This window comes from Ammospiza nelsoni, chromosome 33 (genome assembly GCF_027579445.1).
Source record: "Ammospiza nelsoni isolate bAmmNel1 chromosome 33, bAmmNel1.pri, whole genome shotgun sequence".
Classification (NCBI taxonomy): Eukaryota; Metazoa; Chordata; class Aves; order Passeriformes; family Passerellidae; genus Ammospiza; species Ammospiza nelsoni.
This window is the reverse complement of record NC_080665.1, coordinates 2,529,558-2,542,412: the sequence shown is the minus strand read 5'-3', so window position 1 is coordinate 2,542,412 and position 12,855 is coordinate 2,529,558. Positions and strand designations below refer to the sequence as shown.

The window sequence follows — 12,855 nt, the reverse complement described above, 5'->3', positions numbered from 1 at the left end:
TCCTCCCACCCGTCCTCCTCCTCTTCCTCCTCCACACCTCCTCCTCCTCCTCCTTCTCTTGTTCCCTCCAGCCCTTGTCCTGCTGCTTCTCCCTCCCTGCTCCACCATCCCATTCCTCGTGCCGCGGTCCTGCAGCCCTCGCAGCCCGCGGCAGGAGCGTGGATGGAGCCGGGACAGGTCGGGATGGGCAGCGCGGGGCTCTCGGCTGCTCCCACCCGCTGGGGCTGGGAGGAGCAGGAGGAGGAGAACCCTGCCTGGGGAGAAGGAGAGGCAAACTGGGAAAACTGGGGGCTGCACATCCACACTGAGGCTTGCTGGGGATGTTGGTTGAGGCCTTCCAGCCCCTGGGGCTCCTATCAGGCAATCTGGGAGGGGGGAACACAGACAGGACTGGAGGATTCCAGGAGTGGCATCGCTGGGAGGGACTGGGCTGTACTGGGATCATCCTGGGATCGTTTTGGAAGTGAGTAGGAACCTGCCAGGCCAATTGAGACCATGTAAGGGGCTAATGTGATATACTGGGAATGACTGGAATCATTCTGAGAGTGAGTGGGAGATGCTGTGAGCAACTGGGATCACGCTGGTAGCAAATGGCATCATACTGGGACTGATTGTGTTGATGTAGCTGGAGGCAGCTTGGACCATACTGGGATGGATTGGAAGCAGGTAGGATTATACTAGGACCATACTGGGAATGGTGGTACATGACTTGGATCATATTGGAAGTTACTGGGATCATACTGCTGTTAAAAGGGAGCAACTGGGATCACACTTTGGGCTACTGAGAGCAACGGAGAGTGTCTGAAGTTGTAAATGCAAGATGTGGATGGGGGTATGTATTCTATTGTCATCTGTTAGAGGTGGGGCAGTTATCTTCTGTTAATTGGGCAGTTTTCTTTATCTCTTCCACAAGCTCTCCAGGGAGATATCTTCTGTTAATGGGCCATTGAGCCTCACTGCAGGACTGATAAAATTACCTCACCCCATTGGTAGATGTTCCACCCATGGGGAGGAGCCAGGCATTCCTACCTGGATATAATCAGAGATTTGGAACACCACAGTCAGGCTTTTCCCACTGGATTCCCAGAGGAGCAGCATTTCTTCTCCACTGGATTCCCAGAGGAGCAGCTTTTCTTCTCCACTGGATTCACCGAGGAAGACCAGACCTATCTACACCACCACTGGACCTTTGGAGGAAAACTACACCCTTCTGCAGGAACCACTGCTTCAACAGAACCACATCTGTCCCTCCAGGAGGACTGCAGCCACCAGTTAATTGGAGTGCAACAAACACCCTGACTAACTGGGTGTCAGCTTGGATTCTGACTCTGTCAGTGGTTTTTTTTCTACTACTGCATTTTTTATGTATTTTCCTAGCAAAGAACTGTTATTCCTATTTCCATATCTTTCCCTGAGAGCCCCTCAATTTCAAACTTATAGTGATTTAGAGGGAAGGGGTTTACATTTTGAATTTTAAGGGAGGCTCTTCCTTCCTTAGCAGACACCAAGACAGGCAGCGGGACCATCAAACCCAACGCACCCAGCCCTTGTTTTCCCCCAAGCCAGGATTTCCTGTTTCTAAACCTTGGCCCGATGCAAGAGGAGGAGGTCATGAGGAAGAGGAAGATGGCCCAGCAGCCCCAAGCAGGTGAGGAGGAAGTCAGTGCCCCTTTCCCCCTCTCTCCTGCTCCATATCCCACCCCAGCACGGCCCCCGGCTGCAGGACAACCCTGCTGCCAAAGCCATCCTGCTGGGGACGCACTGGGGGGATCTCCTTGTCCTTCCCTGTGGCATGGAGGCAAATCCCATCCTCTCCTTGTCCTTCCTCCCCCAGACCAGGAGCTGAGGATGGAGACCAGCGTGGACAAATCTCCACAGGAGAACCTTGTGGAAGAGGCTGTTTTGTGCAGCTCCACAGCACAGGAATCCAATGGGGAGGAAAAACCCCAGAGATCCCGCACGAGGAGGGGCTGCAAACGCAGATCTCAGGCATCTGAGGGGGAAAGGCCCACCCTGGACCGGGGAGGCGCCTGGAGCTCAGAGCTCGTGGTCCACGAGCAGCTTCAGGGTAAGGAGAAGCCCCAGAAGTGCTTGAAATGTGGGAAGAGCTTCAGCCAGAAATCCAACCTGATCTGCCACATGAAAATCCGCATGGGGGAGAGGCCCTATATATGTGAGGAGTGTGGGAAGAGCTTCAGCCGGAGATCCAACTTGACTGTCCACTTGAGGAGCCACACCGAGGAGAGGTGTTACAAGTGTGAGGAGTGTGGGAAGAGTTTCAGCCGGAGATCCAACTTGACTGTCCACTTGAGGAGCCACACCGAGGAGAGGTGTTACAAGTGTGAGGAGTGTGGGAAGAGTTTCAGCCGGATCTCCCACCTGACTGTCCACATGAGGAGGCACACCGGGGAGAAACCCTACGAGTGTGATAAATGCAGAAAGGGGTTTCAGACCAGCTCTGATCTCCTCAGGCACCAGCGCACTCACACAGAGGAGAGGCCCTTCCTCTGCCCCAACTGTGGGAAAGGCTTCAAGTACAACTCCTCCCTTGTCAGCCACCAGCACATGCACACCTGGGAGAGGCCCTATGAGTGTCCCGAGTGTGGGAAGAGATTCACCCACAAGTCGAACCTGATTGTCCACAAGAGGATCCACACTGGCGAGAGGTCTTACGAGTGTGGGGAGTGTGGGAAGAGCTTCTGCCAGCGCTCCCACCTGATCTACCACCTGAGGAGCCACACTGGGGAGAAGCCCTATGAGTGTGATAAATGCAGGAAGAGGTTTCAGACCAGCTCTCATCTTGTCAGGCACCAGAGGATTCACATGGAGGAGCGGCCCTTTCGCTGCCCTGACTGCGGGAAGGGCTTCAGGGACAACTCCACCCTCGTGACCCACCGGCGCATCCACAGTGGGGAGAGGCCCTATGAGTGTCCTGAGTGTGGGAAGAGCTTCTCTCAGAGCTCTATCTTGAGCAGACACCAACAGAGCCAGCACTAAGGGCAGCCCAGTGAGTGCCCCAAGTGCAGGAAGACCTTCCTGCGCTACTCCAGCTCCAGCCGCCACAGAGGGATCCACCCTGGGTAATCCCTAGGGAACCCCGGTAAGCAGAGCCCAGGCCATTCCTGTTGCCGGTTATCCATGTTAGAAACCACCTTTCCAGCTGCTTCACATCTTCCTTGCACCCCGTGGCCTGGATTTTCCTTTCATTTCTGTTGGTCCCTTCAAAACACACAAAACTAGGGTAAAAAAAAAGACATTGGAATAAGCCATTGATGGGGACATGGGGGGATCTTCCAGGGGAGGGGGGACATGTTGGGTTTGAGGGAGGTGGGGTTTCCTGGGAGGGACTTGGGGGTTGCTCAGGGCTTTGGGCAGAACAGGCCCAGTAGCTGCAAAAGTGCTTGGGAACCCTGGTGAAAGTTGTGGCGTGGCTGATCAAGGCCCCCCTGCCCTGGAACTGTCTCCATGTCCCTCTGTCCTGGTTGCCAGTGTCCCTGTCCAGGATCCCCCTCTCCCTGCTGTCACCCCCTCTCACCCACCCATTCCCATGTCACCCTGGTACCGTTCTGCTGCCATCCCAGCCTGAATCTCATTCCAGTCTCATTCCCTATCTGTCTCCCATATTCCAAGTCTCTGTTCCCCTTCTGTTATTCACGGTCTTGCTCCTGTTCCCGTATTTCCATTTCAATATTCCCTGTCCCATACCCATATTCCAATTCCCGGTCCCTGTCCCCATTCTCTGTGTCATTCCAGTTCTGGGTGCCATTTCCGATCATGTCCCCATTCCCATGCGTCTTCCCTGTCCCCATACCCACTCCCTGTCCTCATTGCCGTCCCCATTCCCGCTCCCGGTCCCCATTCCCGCTCCCTGTCCCCTCTCACCGGCCGCCGCCGCCATTGCTCTGGCCCCTCCCGGCCCTCACATAACCGAGCAAACCCCGCGCTGCTCCCGCCCACCAATCCCAGCACGTGATCGCTCTCTTATTCTCATAACCAGGCCTTCTATCGTGGCCCCACTAGCTGCCGGCTGCAGCCGCCTCCGAGTGCTGTTTGCTCCCAGTTCCCTCTCAGTTCTCCCAGTAAAAGCGGGACTGGCAGGGAAAGCACTCCCAATTCCTTTCCGCTGCTCTCATGATCTTTCCCAATGCTCCCAGTTTCACTCCCTAGTTTCACTGCCATGCTGTTTCGGAACCCGCCCAGGGCAGAGCGCGGCTGCTTTTGGGTGTCAGCATTGCCTGGGCCAGTCTAGGAGTGAAAGAAAAGTGGGAGGAAGAGGAGGAACAGACGAGGAGTAAGTGGAGGAGCAGAAGGAAGAGGAGCAGCACAACCACGTTGGTTTCCCCGCCGCCTTCCCCTGCCGCTCAGGCTGAAGCTCCCCTGACTCCTGCTGCATTGCCCCCTCCAGAAGCCGCAGGTGAGTGGGGAGGGAGAGCTCACACCAGATCCATTGGGGGTCTCTGGGAGGGTTTTTTCATGGGGCAGGGGATCTTTGACTCTTGCAGGACCTCAAACCCGAACTGTGAATTTCCCATGGAGGGAACAGCCTCACCTTCGCCTGGTACCGATGGGCACAGGGGCAATCTCGGGCTGGGGGATGCCCAGGAGAGCAAAAGGGAGCTCGGGAGCCTTGGAGTGGGGAAGAGCACAGAGGGACGATCCCGGAGCTGGGAGACAAACTGGCTGCCTGGAGGGGTGGGGGAGGCTGGGGATGAGCAGGCTCCAGGCCCCCCGAGGCTGAAAGGGGCACTGACTTCTCCAGCTGCACTTGGGCAACAGGACTATCAAACCCAACACGTTCAGCCCTTGTTTTCCCCCAAACCAGGATTTTCTTTTTCCAAACCTTGGCCCGATGAAGAAGGAGGACGCCCTGAGGAAGAAGATGGCCCAGCAGCCCCAGGCAGGTGAGGAGGAAGTCAGTGCCCCTTTCCCCCTCTCTCCTGCTCCATCTCTCAGCCCAGCACGGCCCCCGGCTGCAGGACAACCCTGCTGCCAAAGCCGTCCTGCTGGGGATGCACTGGGGGGATCTCCTTGCCCTTCCCTGTTGCACAGAGGCAAATCCCATCTTCTCCTTGTCCTTCCTTCCCCAGACAAGAAGCTTAGGCCAGAGACCAGGGAGGTCAAATCCCCACAGGAGAACTTTGTAGAAGAGGCTGTTTTGTGCCGCTCCACAGCACAGGAATCAAAGGGGAAAGAAAAGCCCCAGAGATCCCTTACGAGGAGGGGCTGCAAACACCGATAACGGGGATCTGAGGGGGAAAGGCCCACCCTGGGCCAGGGATGGAGCTGCAGCTCAGAGCTGGGGATCCATGAGCAGCTCCAGGATGGGGAGGAGTCCTGCAAGTCCTCAGAATGTGGGAAGAGCTTCTCCCTGAGATTCTCCCTGATCCGCCACATGAGAATCCACACAGAAGAACGTCCCGACGAGTGTGATAAATGCAGGAAGAGGTTTCAGATGAGCTGCTGTCTCATCAGGCATCAGCAGAGTCACAAAGGCAAGAGGCCCTTCTGCTGCCACCATTGTGCAAAAGGCTTCAGGTACAACTCCGGCCTCATCACTACCTGCGCGTCCACAGCGGGGAGAGGCCCTACGAGTGTCCTGAGTTTGGGAAGAGCTTCACCCAGAACTCCACCCTGACTGCCCACCTGAGGACCCACACGGAGGAACAAAGCTATGAGTATGCAGAGTGTTGAAGTGAGGGGGAGAACGACCATCCTATAATGCATCGAACTCCAATTTATTGATCGATCAGTCACTTTAAATAACAGTGTTAATTAACTTCATGCATATTCCAAAATCCAGGTTTATAATAGGCTAACAGAGAAAACTCTAACCACTCCTTTTGTTTTACAATACCGTTGATTGTTTACACAAAATAAAACCAGTGTTCTCACTGTGATATGAACGGTTCCCAAAACTTCCATATCTGTTTCCCAGGGTGCCATCTTTTCCCAGAGGGGGTGTTTCATTTGTTATGGGAAGACTGCCTGAGAACTTTATTGTTTATAGAATAATGCCTGAGAGAGACTAATTGTTTATACAAGTCAGGCTGGGAACTGCTTTGGAACTGTTTCACAGCTACCTGTTACTTTTCTCTCAATTGTATGGCTTCATGGCCTTTTTCTTTAAGCCATGCTTGAACTAAACTCCCAACATTTCCCCCATCTTTTTCTTTAAAATAAAGGAGGTTAGTTTGCCACATTTTCTCTATCATCCTACTAACCATCTTTTGGATATAGCCACAGAAACAAGGTGAGATAAGTAAAAGCAATAAGAGTACACCTAATATCCCTATAGCATATTTTACAAGGTTTCTTAGCCATGGTCCCAATCCTAAACTTTTAAGCCACTCATCAATACCCAATCCTTCTTCTTCTTTAAGGCTGTTAAGCCCTAATCGTAGCTCTTTTAACTTAGCATGAATAGATACAGAATGATCAGGTAAGTTCATGCAACACATCCCTTCAAACTCTTCACATCCATGGCCCTGTGCTAATAATAAGAAATCTATAGCAGCTCTATTTTGTAGAACAGCGTGATTAACACTTTGTACATCTGAAGTTAACATATCTAATATCTGTGAAGTTTTATTCAGTTCACCCTTAGCCCAACACCCTATTTGTTTTGTTAGAGTCAATGCTTTGCTTGCAGCACCCCATGGTAGGAAAGCTGAAACCATCACTTGCTTAAAATTACTCCAGAACTATGGATCTCCTATTTGACTACAGTCTAAATTATGTAAGCTACGCTTTTGCCTGCTTATCTTATGACTTAATTGCATTAGCACAGATATATTAGGGTGAAATAGTGATAACTTGCCTAGATAACAAGGTCCACCCTGAGGTTGGGCTGGTATTCCATTCCAGGCTCTATCTCCACAAATTAGAAATATTCCTGTAGGTAATTTCTTAGGTGTCATGATATTAGAGCCTTTACATTGATTATAAAGCTGTTTGGACACTATGTCTGGGCTTAGAGATGAATCTAGAGTAGCTCGTCTGTTTATGCTGATTCATCTTTTGAGAATTAGAGTAATCAAAGCTAAACCATCCACCGTTGGAAGTACTGGTCATGCTAGCATTTGCACTTCCAAAAAGCTCCAACTCCTCAGGTGGAGAATGCAAAGGAGTATTAAGTGATTGAATTAACAGACATTGGCGGTAGCCGTCACTCTGACTGGCAGTATACCCTTTTTGCGCAGGCAATTTAATATTTACCATATTGTGCGTACATAAGGCACGATTATTAATAATACTACAGAATTCTTGAGGAGACCATACTGGCAATGCTGAGACAAAGCGACGACTGATTAATCTGTCTAGCAAGTGTTATTCATACATTATCTCTAGGTTGATTAAAATGTGTTACCCTTAATTCTTCAGCTACTACTACACCTAGCAATATAACAAAAGTAAACCTCATTTTTCTGTTTTTACTTTGACCTTCTTTTTCTTATCAGTTTTTAACCTTACTGTTCCCGAGACCTGAAGACCACACCTTTGTAACCTTTTAATGCAGTTGTCTAATGCCTGATTGGGATCTCCTTTTATAGGCCCTACAATGGAATGTTGTGTTAAAGGCACCAGTTTTCTATACCTTACAGAGGTTATATATGATGCACTTTAAACTTTAACCCTTTTCAAAATACACTGTACCTCCCACCGATAATAAGCCAAGATTTTCTGCTCATGTGACTCATAAAGATCTAAAGCTGAGGCAGTGTTTAGTCCTGTTTCATTCCGTAGAGCCCACTCCCAATTATGTTCCCAGTTATGTCTATGATTACAGGTATCACACCATAAATGAAAAAGTGACAACTGATCCACCCAAAAGGTCCTGTCACAACCCCCACAACACAGTGCAACCCAAGCAGCACAATTTGGGCTGTGACATTCAAGGCAGTTCTCTTTTGCCGGTCCTGTTATATGGAAAGATGATAATGATTCAATAATGTCAATCAGTTCCCTGTCATCCGGCAACGGCGTTTTATCCCAAAGGGTTAAAACCACCCCCAGCTGAGCCACAATGTCCGGCCTTATCAGGCATTACACGGTAAGTGGTAATTGGACTAAGAAAAGAAAGCTGTTAGCTGTTTTCATTCATGTGAACCTGGAGAGGAGGTGAATGGTAAGTCTGAAAACGATCCTTTCTGTCCTTGAGATTTTCACATCCACCTCTTCCCTGGGTTTCTCAAAAATGTTCAAAATCAGTTTTATAGTCTGTAATCCTTTAGTCATTTGGCTGAAATGGCATCAGCTGGGCGATTCTCAGTCCTTTGTTGATTTGGAGTGGTGAGAAAGTAGTATGCACTTGAAGCACTTAAAATACTAACTTAGCAGACTTATTTTCAAATTAATAGAACTTAACTGGCTTCAAAATTCTATGGGCTAATTGTGCTACACTCTTTGCAACATAAGAATAGGCAATTCTGATAACTAAATAGTATTTTCAGCTAGCAAGGTTTCTCTGATGTTCACAACACTTTGAACACAAGTCACAAAATAAACACCTATCGTAAAAGCATAAATCTATCTAACATCACTTAAACTTAATAGCACTTATACTTAAAATACTTAAACTTAAAATATTTAAACTTAATAGAACTTAACATTACTTAAACTTATCTTTACTTAAACTTAATAGAATTTTAAATCAACAGAACTTACATGTAAAATCTCTTAATTCTAACAAAACTTAACTATAACAAAATTTAACTGATTTTAGACTTATTTGTAAATAATGTTAGATCAAACTTAACAGAATCTAACTTATCTTAAACCTAATATGATTTAACCTTAACAGACCTCGAACTTAACGGAAAATAAACTTAACAAACTTAACCTTAATAGTATTTAGCATTTAATTTAACTTAAACTACTTAATAACAGATAAAACTTACTATAGACATAAAATATAGCATTTACTATAACTTGCTTACAGGCCTGATTCTAAAATATTTGCTATAGCATTTCTATATCAAAACATCTCACTCATACAATCAGTCTAACATATCTTAACATTTTTAAACTTTTCAAAATATAATTCTAGAGTCTGATGTTCCACTGACTGAGCCATCTGGGCTTCTGATATTAAAGTCTCTGCCAATACAGGTGATTTCAAGACAGCATACCAATGTCGAGCCAAACCGGCCGAAATTTGACCCATGCATACAGTACGCTGATTCCTGTTTCAATCTCTGCCAGGAAGAACTAAAGTATCTTTAACTTTCCTTGTTTACCATCACTTGTTTCTTAATTTCAACAGGGATCTTTTCCTTTTGTTGACAAAAGTTACATCCATTAGGCTGTTAGGTCCTAAACTGAAGCTTTTGCCGGCTGTGGGGGGAGGGAGAAACGCTCCCGCTGCAAAAAGCGCTCCAGTCCCGCGGCGCGTGTGTTGGAGCGGGCGAAAACCCCCCCCCTGCGCTGGGCTCTTTGTTTACTCGCCGGCAGGCTGACTCTGCTGCAGGCACCGCTGCACCCGTGGTGGCTCCCCCCACAGCAGCTTCGCTCTCCCCCCGCAGCGGCTTCGCTCTCCCCCGGCGGCGGCTTCGCTCTCTCCCGGGGCGGCACACCTCGGCTCCCGCGGCGGCGGCTCCGCTCTCCCCGCCGCTGCCTTCGCTCCCGCCGCTATAGCGCAGCATTTAAGGCGGTCGCTCGCCGCGGCTGCTCCCCATGGCGGAGCGCCCGTGCCGAGTTTGGAGTAGCACAGACTCGGAAGCGCCACGAGCTGCGGCCGCTGTCTTGCACTCAGAGAGATAGTAAAATAGTGCATCAGACATCACTCGCCATGGCCTGCTTAGCTTCTTGGCAGTTTTACCACTCTCTAAAGCAGCCTCTGACAATAAATCACCGAATTCACGCAATTCCATTAACTCGTAAACTGTGTGGGGATTCACAAAGATTCCCCGTTCCAGACCATAAGCCAAAAGACGTTGCAATTCCTTCCGTAAGTCTATTCCCTTAATTTGCCTTTATATGCGGCTTGTCTTTCCATACCTCTTTTTAAGTGCGTACTTTCACCTAGCAGCGTTTTCCCATACTTATGCCTCACAAATCAGCTGGTCCCATCTATATGGTCGCCAGGGCACGGCGCGTATCGGCGGTTTTCTTTTTTCCTCCGCTTTAATTTTGCGCTTATTGCCGCTCCCGCTGCTTCGGAGCCTGAATCAGTCCTCACTATCCTTTGGTGTTCGCAATCCCCGTGGTGGTCACGATCGTCGTGGTGTCCGCTATCACGTCCAGGTGTCACCAATTTGTTGAAGTGAGGGGGAGAACGACCATCCTGTAATGCATCAAACTCCAATATATTGATCAATCAGTAACTTTAAATAACAGTGTTAATTAACTTCATGCATATTCCAAAATCCAGGTTTATGATAGGCTAACAGAGAAAACTCTAACCACTCCTTTTGTTTTACAATACCGTTGATTGTTTACACAAAATAAAACCAGTGTTCTCACTGTGATATGAACGGTTCCCAAAACTTCCATATCTGTTTCCCAGGGTGCCATCTTTTCCCAGAGGGGGTGTTTCATTTGTTATGGGAAGACTGCCTGAGAACTTTATTGTTTATAGAATAATGCCTGAGAGAGACTAATTGTTTATACAAGTCAGGCTGGGAACTGCTTTGGAACTGCTTCACAGCTACCTGTTACTTTTCTCTCAATTGCATGGCTTCATGGCCTTTTTCTTTAAGCCATGCTTGAACTAAACTCCCGACAGCAGAGGGTGGGAAGAGCTTCAGGACGACCTCTGAACTGACCATCCACCAGAGAAACCACACTGGGGAATGGCCTTTTGAGTGTGGGGAATGTGGGAATAGCTACCAGTGGAGAAGCCACCTGACCCGCCACATGGAAGTCCACACAGGTCTGGAAGAGCCCTACAAATGTGGGCAGTGTGGGAAGAGCTTAATGTCAAAGTCCCACCTGATTGGTCACCAGAGGATCCACACTGGAGAGAGGCCCTATGAGTGTATTAAACGCAAGAAGAGGTTTCAGACCAGCTCCTTTCTCCTCCTGCACCAGCAGCTTCACACAGATGAGAGGCCCTCCAACTGCCGTGACTGCGGGAAGGGCTTCAAGCAGAACGCTGCTCTCATCAGCCACTGGTGCATCCACACCGGGGAGAGGTCCTACGAGTGTTCTGAGTGTAGGAAGAGCTTCTCTCAGAGCTCTAGCTTGACCAGACACCAACAGAGCCACCACTAAGGGCAGCCATGGGAGTGCCCCAAGTGCAGGAAGAGCTTTGTTCCCGTGACACCCTTTGTCCTCTGATTTTGGGTCCTTTCCTCCCCTTTTGAGACGTTCCCTCCGTATTGGATCCTTTCCCCGTCTTTTGCGTCCCTTCTCCCTGTTTTGTGTATTTTCCTCCCTACTTTGGATACTTTCTCTGTCATTTGGGTCCTCCCCCCATTTTGGGTCACTCTTCCCCTATTTGGGGTTCTTTCCCCCCTTTTTGGCTCCTTTCCCTATTTTCCATCCTCCCCCCCACCCAGTTTTGAACATCCTCCCCTTTGACTTGGTGAAGTTTTGGGTGCATCCCGCCCTCCAACCCTCTCCCCACCCCTTAACCCCCTTCACCCCCCACCCCCGTCCACCCAGGCATGTCCCCAGTTGTGTTCCTAATTGTCCCCCCATGCCCCATGGACTCAGTGCTCGCTATCCTGGATGCCCTTGAGTCCCCAGCCCAGGACTCTGGATCTCCTTTGCCAGGAATTCTGGATCTGGCCTGGCTTCCAGGGAACACCAGTGGCACTGGGGCTCGGGGTGGGTGGCCTGGCAGGGTTGCTGGGACGGGGTTTGGGGTCATCTTGGCACTGACTGAGGGTCTTGTCCACTCTGCAGTGAGAAGTGGCCCTGGCTGGGTTGGAGAGTATGAGATGGATGGGGGCAGGAGAGGTTGGACCCTGGACCAGATGGACACTAGACCATGGATCCCACTCTGGATGGACACTGGTCCAGATGGACATGAGAGCCATGGATCCCAGCTGGATTCTGATCTGGACAGCCCCTGGTCCTGCAGCCCCCCAGCCTGGCCTGCCCCCAGCCCAGATGACCACCAGCCTGCCCACAGCCTGGCCCATCCCACTGTCCCACCAGTCCATCCCAGTAGCCCCCAACCCAAAATCCCCCCAAATAAACCCAATGCTATAACATCAGCTCCACATGGTCCCTGCAGAGCGAGAGGGAAACTGAGGCGAGGCCTGGGGAGGTGACTTTGTGGTGATGGGAGGGGATTTTGGGACCGACCCTGGAGAACCCCAAAAAGAGCACCCACCCCCCAAATTGTCACCACAGCATGGTGGGACCTCTAGCTGTCACTGCAGGAGCCACCAGCTGTCACTCCAGGAGCCACTGTGACCCTGCAGCCCCTTTGAGGGGTGACCCACGGTGTCCCCTCGGTGTCACTGGCACGTCCCCAGTGGGAGCAGCAGCATCACCTCCTGGGCACAGGTGAAGGAGGAGGTAGGGGCGGGGGGGGGTGCAGTGCAGAGTCACAGAGCATCCTTGGGGGGATGGAAGTGGTTAGGGAGACACCAAAAATGTTGCTGTCCCTTCTCCCCCACCATTGGATGTGGGCCACCCCCTGTTTTGGGGCACTGGTGACAAATTGGTGGGTGGTGGTGACAAAAAGCACAGGTGCCACCTCAGGGATGGCACAGAGAGGGGTCCTGCAGTGCCACCAAGTCCCCCACCCTGAGGGAGTGACAAAGGGGGGGTCGGCAGGGGGGAGGGGAAGCGTGGCAGGGGTGCCACGGAAATGCCCCCGATTCGCCTGTGCCTGGGATGTGGGGGTGGTGGAGCTCCGGTCACCCTGTCTCCCTGGCAGCCCGTCACCGTGACCGTGTTCAC

General features: G+C 50.5%; 1 pseudogene; it reads left to right on the top strand.

Annotated features, from left to right (window-relative positions):
* Nucleotides 1-11,277, top strand: part of LOC132085902 (zinc finger protein 271-like) — a 37,324-nt pseudogene extending 26,047 nt beyond the window's left edge.
* Nucleotides 11,278-12,855: the final 1,578 nt, after the last annotated feature.